A 15739-nucleotide genomic window follows, 5' to 3' on the forward strand; every position below is an offset into this window, starting at 1 on the left:
ATTGTGAAAATACTGTACAGAGGGGTTACAATTACATGGGCAAGATAATGAGTACATTTCTTATCAAGCATTGTAGCCTCCTCCTTTGTTTCCCCTTCCACCCCTCACCCAATCCTCCCTGGCGCCCCCAAAGTTGTAAAGTTCATTTTCGACATGAGGACTTGTACATCTCATTGTTGCAATTTTAGTAATAAAGTAATAAAGCAGGTTCCGTATACATTTAGAATATAGATTCTTATTAAGTAGCTTTTATAAAATTTTCAGTCCTCTTTCCTACTTCAATCACAAGAATTATTCTTTGCCTTCTTATAATGACTCCTTTAACTTCTCCCTTGAGTAGAACAATTATTTCTTGGAAGGCACAAACCCAACAGCAGCTTTTGCAAGAGTACTGAGTTTAGATATTACAATATAATTTCCATTTTCCAGAATTTGAGGGACCAGAAATCTTTGAGATTTATTTTTCTTCCTTTTCTGGGTGGTGTTGTAGGAAAGGATTGGAATATTTACATAGATTTCAATGGGTAAGCATCCCCAATCCAAAAATAATCATATTCTGCAATACTCAAAAATACTAAACTTCTTGAGTATTATTTTTTAGCTTGTGAGATATGAAGCAGAAGCTTATAGAGGTTAAGTAATACTAGGCATATAACACAGTAGTGAAAGAGCCAGGATTAAAACTAGACTGTTTATTCCAATCTCTGTAGTCAACACTAGTTGGGATCACTGTGTTATATCGGTCTATGCTCTTATATTTTGGTTTATATTTGTCTTTCCATTCTTCTCTGTCTTTCTTGTTTTTTTAGTGTTTTCATCTTTAATGCCTCCAACTGCTATGACTGCATGTTGAAATGTTTCTATATTTTGCCTCTAAGTTACAGTTTCACATTCTCTAATTTGAATGATTCTATCGTTTGTGCCTTCCCATTTGAATTCCTTCCTCTATGCCCCAAAGCTCAAAGCACCAGTTCCCTTCTCTACCACTTTTCTTCTTATTAACTACACCATATTCACCATGCAAATGAACTTATGCCTCTACAACCTAACAATTACATCTTCAGTCTCAAATTCTTATTGTCAGTTTATATCCTAAATTGATTGCAACATGAAATTGGGTGTTTTTTGTTTTCACTACAGTATCTTTCTTTAAAATGTCTCCTTCCACTCCTGACTTTGTTTCTATTTCATTTTGTTTATTTTAATTTTTCCTGTGTCTGTCTTCCCCACAGGTTTTTATTTCAAGAATGACAATCTTTACTCATTTGAGACCAGGAAGAGTCCCTAATGTTTAGCTCTAGGCTTGATTTCAGCCTCAATGGTAATCATCTTTTGAGAGCTACATGGACTTCTAAAACATATCCAAGGGCAAGCAGATAATCTTCTACATTTTTCTCTGCTTTGTGGTCTATAACTGATATAGAAATTGCCATTCAATTATCCAGGCTTAAGAAATCAAGGCTCTCTTAAATTAGTGAAATCATTTAAGGTGTTTAGAAGATACATTATAAAGCCTGAATTGTTATTGATTAATGGAAATATTACCTTTAAGGTCTGATTGGTACTCACAACCTGTATACAGCTGAATCTTGGCCCTTACAATTCTATATCTTGCATGATGCTGGAACTTCTCCTCATTGTTTGCTGTGGCTGCTTTATTTTGCCCATACTATCTATTTTAGAACACCTGAACTCCTGTCCCTATCTTCTGTTTCCAACCATGACCATTAAATTTCCCTACTTCTTATACAGTTACCTTGCTAACATATGTCGAATCAAGGACTTTGTGTGATAAGTACAGGTAATCATACTTGGTAAGGTCTTTCCCAACTTGGATATAAGATTCCATTTTATTTTACAATAACTATGTAACTATTAAGTGTAGTTCTAATATATGATGAGGGAGGAAATGTGATCTCACCAACTCTTCACATTATCAGAAAAATTTGTGCATTTTGCACAGAATTCCCAAAAACCTTTATAGAATGTCTATAATTCAACAATTTTTAATTTTTTTCTCTTCAGCCAACTCATTGTTGGGTAGCAATGGCAGTAGACATTGCATTTCTTAATCTATATCAGTCTTCACATTTCTTAAAATTCAAATAACACAAATGTGAATCCCTAGGAAGTCACCAAACCATTAAATATCTCATTTTTCTTGAATAATAAATATTGAAAATGCTCTCTCAATGTTTGTCATGTAATTCAGTAACTAAATTTCTTGTTTGTGTATGTTTGTTCACATGTGTATATCATGATTATTTTTCAAATGGTGTTACCTCATAAATGTAATATTGCTGTTGTAATAATTAGTTTTGACTCCTTATTTTCTTGGGTACATTTGTGTGATTGACATCTGTATAGGACTATAAATATTTTCTAAGTTTTCTCACATAGAATAGTATCATAATAGCTCATTGGCTATATGCATATGAACATATAAAATGATGCCTATCCAAATGAACTCCAAAAAACAACCCAAACAAACAAAAGGAGTATATCAATGACTTTTTAAGTGATAAGATATATATAGAGAGATAGATAGTAAATTGCACATTTTCTTGATCTACTTATCCACTGAGGGGATTATGAGCTGATTCTATAACTTGGCTATGGTAAATAATGCTGCAGTGAGCCTGATTGTGCTGATAGCTTTAGTATGACCTTGTTTATGTTACAGCAGTAGAATTTCTGGGTCATAGGGAAGCTCTATGTTTAGTGTTTTGAGGAACCTCCATACTGCTTTCCAGAGTGGTTGAACAAGTTTATATTCCCACCAACAGTGTAGCAGCATTCCCTTTGGGATGTAAAGGGTTGCACTGTTTGAAAATTGTCCTCCTTCTATGATTTATGTAACTGTAACCCCTCTGATATGACTTTAAAACAATAAAAATACATAAAAATAATGAGATGAAATATTGAGAGGTTTGCTCTTATTTTCCACCTTGGCATTTAAGCATACAAACTGATGGTTATATTTTTCCTCAAGTATTATTATATGTGACCAAGGAAAGTCTGATGTTTCCATTGGTTTATGTCAGCACTAAGTTTTCTTAAAGCACTTAATAGTTTTCTGTAGTTTCATCTATGTGTCTATTATAATGAAATATCTTGGCATAAAATTATTTTTGGATAATTAATAAAGCTCCACTTTTGTAGTAGGCCTACATTAAAGGTTAGAAACGCCTTTCATTATTCCCTGTTTCAGATCCCAAGGTACAGGAATCTCTAAAATAGATGATATGGTGCTTTTTGGAAGGAAGGAAAAAAACCATGGAACAGTTGTCTTTTTCTCATTTAGTAATTAATCAAGCTTACCTTCTAACCTTTGTGTAACAAATTCAGGATAGAGCTCCTGAGCTGAACACAGACCATATGAAGTAGAATGAGAAGGGAAGTTTTGATAAATGTAAACTGTTTTTGGATTCAAATGTTCTGAAGTGTGATACCTTAACAGCAATCATTTATTTTTGTGATTCTTACATGCTATTATTTACCCATAATCAGGTAGAAGATTCTGCAAAAGAGATATCATTATTTTGGGGGGGGAGGAGGTAGCATAGCATGTGTACATGTGTATCTGCCAAAACCTTTTTGTCTCCATTCACGTTTTCTCTAAAATGTCAGGTGACATTCTAATTTGCTGATTTGTGATTTCCTTCCACTTATAAAATAAACATATACTGAACAGCCATTCATTTCCAAGGGATTTTTAAGTTCTGTGAGTTCCTATGGCAAATGAGACTGCTTTCACAGAGCTTCTAGCTACACTGCATTTTTTTCCAAGCCCAGTTCTTCAACAGCCCGTATGAGAAGCAGGTTAGTAATTTGCTAACAATACAGATATCTAGAGTCACTTCAACTGTTGATTTCTGTGAAGGGGCTCCCAAGTCTCCCTTTTAAACTGTAATTCTAGTTGTTGTTTTTATTTTCTTTTTAAAGTATTGGCACACTGATGTACTATTGTTGTTCCTTCTTTTCAGTCCTTTCTGTACTTGATTTCTTTATTTAATTGTAAAAGTGTTGCACAGAAAGGTTATAGTTACATAATGAGTACACTTCTTCTTGAACAATGTTCCTTTCTTCCTCATTTTCTCCTGCTTCTCCCCCTACACACACACACACACACACACACACACACACACACACACACATTCCCTTCACACTTAAGATATGAAGTTCATTTCCAACATAGTATCTAGTGAGTATCACTGTTGCAATGGTTCACCCTTTGTCCTGCCATTTCTGTTATTCCCCTTTCCTTTCTCAGTCAGATAAAATTACATACAAGATAAAGAGTACAGAAATCAAAACCAGTGACGACAGGGCAGAAAACAAAGGTTAAAAAAAAGAAAAAAAGAAATAACAACAAATAGTAGATTTTTGTTTTAAACTACAAGTCACAAATGCTTCTTTAGATACACATAAAAATAAAGCAGCATTTCTAGCCATATGAAGCAGCATGTATAACTGTACAAGAAATGAGATAGCAAACAATATTTGCTTTTCAGATAAAAAGTTTACACACTAATTGAAATTCCCATGATTTAACAAACAGCAAAGGGAAGATATTTACCTCTTAATACCTTAATGGATGGACATTACAGCTTATTTTATGGTCAGATCATTCTTGTGTACTCTATAGACAAAGTTTTGGAATAATACAGAAGTTGGAGCTATGACATCTCGTGAAAAAAGAAACAGATAAGACCACCTAAAATATTAATTCTACCTTTAATCATTATTCTATTCTTTGAAACCCTTCTCAGGTTAATCTATTTAAACTACTATGTTTTTCTTGGGTGTATTGTGGGTTTTGTTTGTTAAAGTTTCCTTTGGCACTGAAATTTTAAGAGGTGGGAATGCATGGCTTGAGCTGGCTCAGTTCATGTCTATTTATTTACCACTTAGCAGCCTGGTGGGTGCCATCTGGGCAATGAATACAAATATTCAATCTACCAGAGGCAGACTTCAAGGCAAATATCTGAAGTCACGTAAACATAGTCTATCTCTCCTATTCTATTCATTCACCTTACTCTGAAAATATGTATTACATTTCTTCCATGAGAGAATTAAATGGTGTTCAAATGTTTACCTAAAACAAATATTGATCATTTTGCTGTGTGACAGAGAATCTTGTTCAGTATTATGTGTGCTAACGCATTTAAATGTAACACTGTAAAAGAACTCTGATTATTACTCTTGTCTTGCAAATGAAGCTGAAGTCTAGAGAGATAGAGTAACTTGCTCAAAGTCACCTGTTAGAGTGAATTTTATTTAGTATCTAAACTCATACCTTTTTCAACAGAACCCTTCCTTTCACCTTATATACTATACACTGGATAAGTCACAGGGCATCACATCATCAGTATTCTTATTGAGACATATAAGTGAAAAACTAAGATGTACTAGATACTGTTAAGTCAAACAGGAAGTACGGGGAGGAGCAGAGGACTCAGAGAGGACTGATGTCACATTATGCTATTATATTCTTTTATTGGTAGGTCCAATTTGTATTAAATGTGAAAGAAAATGCCACATTTAGGCAACAATGAGTTTTCTGTTCTTGTTGGGGTATAAGTTTTGTGATTGGCTATAAGGGAGAAATGGTGAACAGAAACTAAGGTCCAAATATTAAAGAGAATTCTATTCCATGACAAGAATATCGGGCTTCTCTTAAAATAGAAGTGTATTGAATAACTGACCAGATACATTATTATAATTCACTTCAAAGAAATTGATTTTCGAAGAACAGTCATTTATAGTATCCACTTTGAGAAAATAATGAATCCAAATAGCTTGTTACTACATATTTTAATCTTTTCAAAAGGAAACAGATGTGTTTCTGAGAAAGTTTGCAGCCATTTGACTCTGAGGAAAGGGTAAGCATAGCAGGATTTTCTGTGCTACAGGGAAGATATTCCCAGCTATTTTTCTGACCTGGAAAACTATATGTATCATTGTCCTACTCTATTCTCAGGAGTCACTGTTGATGTTCTTGTGAGTTGTATCCAAAAAAGATTATGCTGATTTTTAAGATGACATTTGTTCAAAATAGCTGGGTTGTTTAGTACTTTGAGGGAATAGTATCAAAAACAACAACTAATAATTGTATATGCTGCTACCATAAATGTACATATGTAAGCACAAGTCTTTATAGGGTAATTCTGGAACCAATGCCTTAACTACAATACCAATTTTAAGCACTCAACATTATGGTACCCTTACCTAAGAAAGCTATCAGGTTACTATCCAAAGACCATATAAATATATAAACATAGATAATTCTAGAATTATTCTGTCTAGTCCTACTCCAGTCACAGACACACACACACACAGACACACACACACACACACACACACACACATTCTCTCTCTCTTTTTCTCTCTCCTCTCTCTCTCTCTCTCTCTCTCTCATACACACACACACACACACACACACACACACACACTGGCTTCTGGGAAACTGTTTTTATCTAATTCCCACTTGACATAAAAAGAGATTAAATTGTAATTAAAAATTTTTAATTGGATAAACTTAGTCACAATTTTAGGTATACACAAATGGAAAAAGATCAGTATTTTTACTAAAGGATGACAATGTCTAAAGTATGCATAATTTACTTTTGGCATTCTGAAATTACCTGCCAATTGGAATAAAAATATGTGTTTATTCAACTTTTCTTTTCAACTGACATTTGAAGAATGCCAGTTCTCAAATTGATATGATTTCTAGTATCCCATGCCTGTATTTTATGAAACAGGTAATCATGGCTTCTTATTTTGTGGTTGGCCTGGCACTAGCCTGTGAGACGGGGTTGTCATTCTTCTTAACCATGAGATATTGTTGCTGTGATTAGATAGTGACTTTTTATGATCCACATAAAGGTAAGAACTTAAGCAACTCTGCCATCATGCATTGGCCATCTAGAGGCTATATACATTTTTCATAGTAATGGCAATTTTTGGTGTTTCTTTAATGTTCCTCTGTCTCCATCACAATGGAGCTCATGCACTCTGTTTCTTCTGCACAATATATCTTCCTAGGTCACACCTTTCCTGCCTCAAGAATTTTAATGAGAGTTATAAATCTACAGAGTCCAGATACCTGGAAATCTCCTCCTGACCTTATCCTTCATCATTTTTCGCATGAGAACTTGGTATGACTTAGAGTAATGGTATGTTTTAAGAAAACATATTATAGAACTAGGCTGAGCCCTTTGTTCCACAGCAGGACTCCCATGACCCCACCAGCCTTCTGCCAGAAGTTCTGCTGTTGATTGTTGGTTTAACAGACATATAGAGGTTCTTATGATGTTCCCATCTTTTTTACTCAAACTACGCTCTGCTTTTCTTGATGTTGCATTATTTTTTGTTCAATCAAGAACATTTTTCTTTTCTTTGTTGAGTGCAAAGTGTATATGAAATCTAGAACAGAAGGGTGTACATTTAGATGTTGTTACCAACCTGCTGAGTAATTCTCCATTCTTAGTCTCTAAAGTGGTGGGAACAAGGCTAACTTTTAAGACTTTTTTTTGGTAAATTTATGCAGCATTAGTAAAATATTGGGCTGGCTATAAGTTCTAGCATAGATGTAATAATAATGCCATTGTAGAAGGCTGAGCAAATCGTACTCTGATTTTTAATTTATGGAGTATAAGAACTAAAATACTTACTTTTAGTTTGTTTTAATTTTCATCTAATTGTACAAGAGGTGACAGTGTAGAATTTTAATTCATGTATTCACTGTATATGGATCAAATCATGATACTTTGTATTTAAATAAGATACCTATTATGTCTTCGTGGCAAACATTCAAAAGCCTCCCATCTGGCTACTTTGAAAGTACTCTTATCTTTTTGTCCCACTGTTTTTATTGGATCAATTAGTTTTACAAGGGAGTTTAATTTTGACATTTCCATGTATGAATAATGCATCTTTCTTTTCAAATCAGCCTTTGTCACTCTTCCTCATCTTCTCTATTCCTTCCCAAACGAATCTCAGAAAGCTCATTGCTCCGTTTTAACAAATGTTTGTATAGTAGAATATGTATTTCTGTGACACAAACTCATTTACATAAGATATAATACGATTGCATGATATATGTCTTTCTGAAATTGGCTTTTTACAGATGATGCAATATCATCCAGATTTACCCCTGATTTTACAAATAAAGAGGATATCGTCATTTTTATGTCAACCTAGCAATCCATATCTTATTTATTTTTTCTCTTTTTTATTTTTTATTTTGAAAATACTGTACAGAGGGGTTACAATTACATGGACAAGATAATGGGTACATTTCTTATCAAGCATCGTAGCCTCCTCCTTTGTTTACCCTTCCCATCCCTTCCCAGCCTCCCCCCACCCCCTCACCCAACCCCCTCCCACCAAAGTTGTAAAGTTCGTTTTGAGATGACAACTTGTTATATGCCACATTTTAAAATTTTCCTTTCTGATGACGATTTAGGTTGATTCCCTATTTTGGCTATCATGAATAGTTTTTAATGAACATAGGAGTACAAGCATATATTCAACTAATTTCAGCTTTTCATATATATGTCAAATAGTGAGAATTTTAATTGTCTAATTTTAGTTGCCTTAGTGTTTTTGAGGAATATCTTTAATGTTTTCCACAGTGAATAGACTCATTTACCTTCCCTTTTCTCCCTATCCTTAGTAGCATTTTGCCCTTTGATAATAGCCATTCTTACTAGAGTGACATGATTTTGGCCTTTACTTTTTTGTTTGATCAACACATTTTTGTATGTGTATTGTTCACTTCTAGGTTTTCTTTTGAAAAAGTTCATTGATGACTTTGCACATTTTTTTTACTTCTGAAAATACCGTACAGAGGGGTTACAATTACATGGTCCAGGTAATGAGTGCATTTCTTATCAAGCATTGTTGCCTTCTCCTTTGTTTCCCCATACCATTCCTTCCCATCTTCCTCCCCACCCCCATTATCGACATAACATCTTGTACATATCATTGGTGCAATGGGTCCACCTGTATCTGTATTTAAACTATTTGTTTTGTTTTTTTCCTTCCCCTCCACAAATTTTACCAACATCAAATACAGCGAAAACTGGGGTTATACCATGGGGGAAGGATATACAAAACAACAAAGAAATATCTTATGTTATCTTATTATGTTAGACATAATAGCAAGAAAGTAAAAACATTTGAGTCCTTAACTTAGGGTTCATTTCGCTTAACATCAAATTATCTGACCATTTCTGCTTGTCTCAGACATATACTAGTTATTGCAAATAAGGGAAACCATGGGACCTATGTTTCTTTGGGCCTGGCTTACTTCATTTAATATAATTTTTTTCAAGTCTTTCCATTTCCTAACTAATGGGGCAGTGTCATTCTTTCTGATGGAGGCATAGAATTCATTTGTGTGTATGTACCACATTTTCTTGATCTGTTCATCTACTGAGGGGCATCTGGGTTGCTTCCATTTTAAAAATTAGATTATTTGGGTTCTTCTGTTTTGTTAGTAAATTGTTCCAATTATTGCATATATTATACATTAACTTTTTATCAGATATGAAGTTTGTGAATATGTTTACAGTTGTATAAGTTATGTATTTACTCTATTGAATGCTTCCTTTAATGTGCAGAATTATTTCAGATTAATCTACTCCTTTTGGTGTGGTTTTGATTTTGTTCTGGGTTGCATATCCAAAACTTTTGGCCAACTCCAGTGTTATGAAGCGTTTTGTATGTTTTCTTTTAATAACTCCATACTTAGACCTGAAACTTGAAAAAAATTCATTCCTGCACTTTGCAGACACAGAAGGAAAGAAATGAGTTGATTATAGAAGAGAAGTCTATAAAAGGAATTAGTTTTAGCTGAACATTGAAATCCTTCTGTTTCAGTTCATGCTATAATCATGCTATAATATCCATGCAATGTTGGTATTTCTCAGCCAATATCAGTTTTCCTCCTCTAATTCGAAACTGGTTTATATTTTCTGTGAAATAACTTCAATAGCCAATGAGCTACGGTATGACCCCAATTTAGGTGATCTTGTGAAACTGTAAGAAAATGCAATTGTTATGAGCATATTTAAGGCAGGCTAGGGTAAACTTTTAATCAATAAGTTAAAGTATAAAAATGTATTTTCGCTAGCACTGTAACACTTGAGTACAACGCCACTTCTGTATTTTTACCTTAAGATACTTTATCTTCAATGGGTTTGTATGGTTGCCACCCCATTGTAAGTCAAGAAGAAATTATAAAACCCCTTTGTTCAACTACTAAAAGATGTTAATAAAAATAGATTTCATAAAATAGAAGTCACGAATTAGTTAAATGTGAGCAGAGAAAAAGAGGACTGGGAAAAACTCCAAATTCCTAATGTTTAACATCTCTGATGTTACAGATACTATAAGTTTTTGTTGCCAGAAGATTCTGTATAGATTGTTAACAAGGGAAACACATCTTTAATATAGTTAATAATTCAATATATATCCTACAAATATAAAAAAGGGATAGGAACTGGTGTGTTGGGAGGGAAGGGATGAGAATATTAATAGGGGTAACTGATTAAGATGCATTGTACTCCTAAACTGTTATTGTATAGCAATTCCTATGAACAATTACTTAAAGATAATAAAATTAATTTTTTGAAAGAAAGTTCTGGGGCTGGGAAGGTGGCTCAGTGGTAGAGCACTTGCCTTGCATTCATGAGGCCCTGGGTTTGATTCCTCACCACCACATAAGCAGATAAAAGCCAGAAGTGGTTCTGTGGCTCAAATGGTAGGCTCAGACTTCAGCCCCCACAACCAAAAAAAAAAAGAAAGAAAGAAAAAGGAATTTCTGGGTGTTTTTGAAATCCAAAGAGCATCTGATTTGTTTCATTATAGTAGATTAAACAGGTTATGGAATTAAGAACAAGTGAAAATATTCCTAAGAAATTCAAGCTTGTTTTAGCATAAGAGACACAAAACAAAATACAACTCATCAGGGGCTTAACCATGAAATGCTCACCACTCAGGAGGATGAGCTCATTTTAAACTATCCTGAGCAGAAAAGTTGATGAGTTGCTTACCTCCAATTAAACAGCAAAACAGTTGGAAGTGGAGCTATGGTACAACTGATAGGGCACTAGCCCTCAGTGATGAAGCTAAGAAAGAGCACCTGAGGCCCTGAGTTTAAGCCCTAGAAATGGCATCAAAGTAAGAGACAGAGCCAGGCACTAGTGGCTCACCTGTGATCCTAGCTACTCAGGAGGATGGGATGTGAGGGTTGTTATTCAAAGCCAGCCCGGGCAGGAAAGTCTGTGAGACTCTTAATTCTTATCTCCAATTAATCACAAGAAAACTGGAAGTGCTGCTGTGGCTAAGTGATAGAGCATTAGCCTTGAGCTGAAGAGGTCAGGGACGCACCCAGGCCCACAGTGCAAGCCCATTACACACACACACACACACACACACACACACACACACACACACACACAGAAGAAAGAGACAGAGTTAGAGATCAAGACAAACAAAGTGAAAAGAAATAAATTTAAATAATTACATTTTGTCAGCAAAGTAATTTAATGTTGTGCAGAAAACCCTTGAAATATTGGTTTTGCTTAAAAGTTTAACAGTATACTTAATGTGCCCAAGTTCTTGCTGTTTCTACAAAACACTCCTGTGTGTGGATATCAACGGTAAGTTTTAGTCTGGCATTTGCATTATTTTATGGAATTCAAAGTATTATTTGGTTTTGTTCTTTGGAGAATTTTATTAATACCATTCTGAAGATTGTATTCAGATGTGGAAGCTTTTAGTGTATGCTCAGAGGCAGTGTGTGTGTTTGTGTGTGTGTGTGTGTGTGTGTGTGTATTTGTGTCTATCAGATATCAAATAAGCTTTATGTTGTGAATACTGAATTGACTCTTTAGATATAGAAGCAATGATAATAGATACTTTAATAATATGAAAAGAGAGATTATAGTCCTTAATCAATGTGTACTCAAAATTATTTCCATTTGTAAAACTATTCTTTTTACTAATGATATCAATTTTGTGTGTTAATTGGCTTGAACTCAGGGCTCTTGCTTCAATTTTTTTTTGCATTAATGACTGGGACTCTGCTCCTTTATTTATGGCTTTTGTTAGTTAATTGGAAATAAGTGCCTTTTGGATTTTTCTGCATATATATTAAGTGAACAATTAGCCAGAAATCACAAAAATCAAATACCAGTTACAAGATAAATGAAAACAAATGAGGACTGCTTCAGCTCTTCAAGTATACTATGATTTTTAACCATTATATTTGTATTCCAATAAGTCTACTCAGTGGATAATTTCAAAAGAAATTTCCAGTAGACCAAAAATGGCAGGATGAAGAGGCTGAAAATTCCATCACTTTGTAAAATCAGTACAAGATTGATTGTACTGCTTTTACAAGGCTCACAAAGTCAGACTGTGTTATACTTTCTCAAGATGCTGAAAATTAGCCAAAATCATACAACAATAAAGGCAACTCTACAAGTCTATGAAATCAAAGTAGAAAAATACAAGCATAAAATTAATCATGGAGAACAAAGAAACATAATAAATATTCCAGAAATAATTCCACGAACTTTGGCTGACTGACCTCCAACAAAGTTGACAAGAATAGGCAATAGGCAAAGCACAATCTCCACAATAACTACATTGGGAAAGTGTATAGTCATATGTCAAATGTGACTCCTCTGAATTAATATTGTAAATTCTACTCTTGTCATATTCTTATTCTCTACACTTGAATTATGCTTAATTGTGGCTGCTTTGATTGATAGATTTGTAGAATTTTTTTAGAACAAATAATTTTTAATGGGGTATTAGATTTTAACAAATGCACTGAAGGATCATGCGGTAATGCTTGCATTAGAGGCAATTCTGGGGCCTAAGTCTGCACATTCCTTTGCCATAGGTCCTGTGATGGCAGAACCTTTCATCCCCCCTTTATCGTTTACTATGACAACTGCATTATCTTCAAGATAATGAACACACATCTTTTCTCCTGTATGAATTTTGTTGTCGAATTACCACCACCGGATGTATGTTCTTTCTTAGCTCTAATTTGCCTTTCTTGACTGTAGCCTTCACCATGTCACTTACACCAGCAGGAGGAAGTCTGTTCAGTCATCCCTTCATCCCCTTCACAGAAATGATATACAGGTTTTTGGCTCTAGTGTTGTCAGCACAGGTTATGACAGCTCCTACGGAAAGACCCAGCGAAATCCGAAATTTCGCACCAGAAGAACTACCATGTCCTCTCTTGGACATCTTGGACGCCGGAAAAGGACACAAAGTTGTAGATTATTTTTACATCAGATAATACAATGACACCATCTTCTTCATTCTTGCTCAAAATCTCTTTGGATATGTTGGGGAAGTCATTGTTCTCTACAAATTTTAACATTTATTTTATTCCTATAAAAATAGACTTCTGGAATTCGAATTGGAATTTGATTATTGGAATTTTGGTAGACATATGAGTATTACTTGTATGGGCTATGACTTTTGATAGTTTAAACATTGGAAAAAATTTAATTCTCCAGATCCATAAACAGAAAATGTTTTGCACTTATTTATATTAACTTTAATTTAAATATTTTAGTTTCCAGTGTAGTGTACAAATATTTTTAAAATTTTATTTGAAAAACTTATTCCTCACTTTTGTGCTATCATTAAAAGGATATCTGTCTCACCTTTTTGATATTTCACCATTAGAATGTAGAAAAACCACAAATTTGGGGGCATAAATTACATACGTGCAACTTTATGAATTTCTGTTATTTCCACTAGTTTTTGCTGGAATCTTTATGATCATTTACTATGTAAGATTATGCCATTTGCAATCCTCCTTCTGAAGATTGTTGTTCTACTTAAATCTGAAAATTTTCCCAGTAGCTCAGGAATTTAAAAAAATAGTGTGCATCTTGGCACTGTAAGTATGTGATTGAATCTTTACAAAGATATGGCCTAATGGGAATTCTTTAGAAAACTGGTAATGTGTCTAAGAAGAAGCCTGAAGGTCCATAATCTTCCTCTTCCTGTCTTTTCTATTCTGGACATAAGATGAGTGGCTTACCTCTACCATTTATTCCTCAACATGCTTTTCTACCTTGCTACACATTCAAAAGAAACAGGTGTATCTGGCCCTGTATAGAAACCACTAAGCTATACCGCAGAATAAAATTTTTCTTCTTAGAAGTTAATTAATTCATGCATTTATTGCAGTGAGTGATCTAAAATAATTATGATATAGATCCTGCAGACTGTCCAGTTATTTCCTCACATAAATCAGTTTTACTCTCAATGATCTTGAGATATTTCAGAACCAGTCAGTCACAGTATGTGTTTGTTCCTGTTGAAAACAGAATAACTTTCTACAATTAAAAAAAACATAAAAAATGAAAATAGAATAACTCAGTTTCTAGTTTAAAGTAGTGATGAAGAAATTCAAGTTCCATTCTCTAACTGCCTGTTGAGAAATATAAACAAATTTAACCTTTGTGATTATCTATTTATTATCATTTAGAAAGTGATTATAATGATCATAGAAATCTTATATTCTTACCCTTAGGATTTAAGACAATCAATCAACAGTCAATACTGATATGTAGAAATATGTTTATATGTCTATTAATGTATCCATACTAAATATAAATAATATAGAAAAAATAATAGTAAATTTAGAGATATTTGCCATAAGAGGACAACCAAGAGATTTCAATTATCCTACCTGTGTTTATTGTGGAGTCTATAAGCAAACTCAATGTGTATATTTATAGTGTTCATACTTAAATAAAATAGATTTGAGCTCAATAACCTGGAATGTTGGTTTATATGATCACAATCAGTTAGATTAAAGGGTAGATGCTCTAAAACAAACACAATGAAGACCTACAAGCTCATGAAAGTATAATGAGCAATATAATATAAGGTGATGAGAGCTAATACTTCATGCAAATGTGACATTATGTATCTCTTTGTGTTTAAGAATATTCTTGTCAGCTATGCAAATGCTAGTCATTATTTCTCAACATGCTCTGATCGTAAAAGAGCACAAAGATTCTATATTTCACTCATTTAGAACATTATTATATTGTACTTCTTAAAAGATTTTTTTATTGTAAAAATACTGGGAAAAGGGGTTACAGTTGCATGAGCAAGGTAATGAGTTCATTTCCTATCAATCATTTTGCCTCTTCCTTTGTTTTTCCCCTACCATCCCTTCCCTCCCACCTCCACAACTACACTCCCGTCCTGCCCCCACTGCTGCCTAAATTGTAAAGTTCGTTTTTCAACATAGTGTATTGTACATCTCATTGTTAAAATGGGTCAACCTATGGGTATCCCTATTCAAACATTTGGTTTTTCCCTTCCCCTCCCCAAATTAGAGAAGTGTATATACAAGATGCAGAGCGATGACATCAAATACAGTGAAAACTGGGGTTATACTATGGAGGAGGAATATACAAAGAAAGAAAAATCAGATGGTACATTATAAGTTTGTTAGAAACAATAGCAAGGAAAAAAAGGACACTGTGTCGCTATCTTGGGGTTGATTTCTCTTAACATCATTTTATCTGGTCATAATTACATAGCTTTGGACTTTTTCAGCTTATCCTACATGTGTACTTGTTATTGCAAATAAGGGAAACCATGGGACCTATGTTTCTTTGGGCCTGGCTTACTTCATTTAATATAATTTTTTTCAAGTCTTTCCATTTCCTAA

The 15739-nt window shown here is 34.0% G+C and overlaps 1 protein-coding gene and 1 pseudogene across 1 annotated transcript in view; one reads left to right on the forward strand and one right to left on the reverse strand.

The window, feature by feature from the left end:
• Positions 1-15739, forward strand: part of Dpp10 (dipeptidyl-peptidase 10 (non-functional)) — a 1450850-nt gene that overhangs the window by 678029 nt on the left and 757082 nt on the right. The window lies entirely within an intron of this gene.
• Positions 12861-13304, reverse strand: LOC105988890 (annotated as a pseudogene).

Source organism: Dipodomys ordii, unplaced genomic scaffold (genome assembly GCF_000151885.1).
Source record: "Dipodomys ordii isolate 6190 unplaced genomic scaffold, Dord_2.0 Scaffold52, whole genome shotgun sequence".
In the NCBI taxonomy this organism is placed as follows: Eukaryota; Metazoa; Chordata; class Mammalia; order Rodentia; family Heteromyidae; genus Dipodomys; species Dipodomys ordii.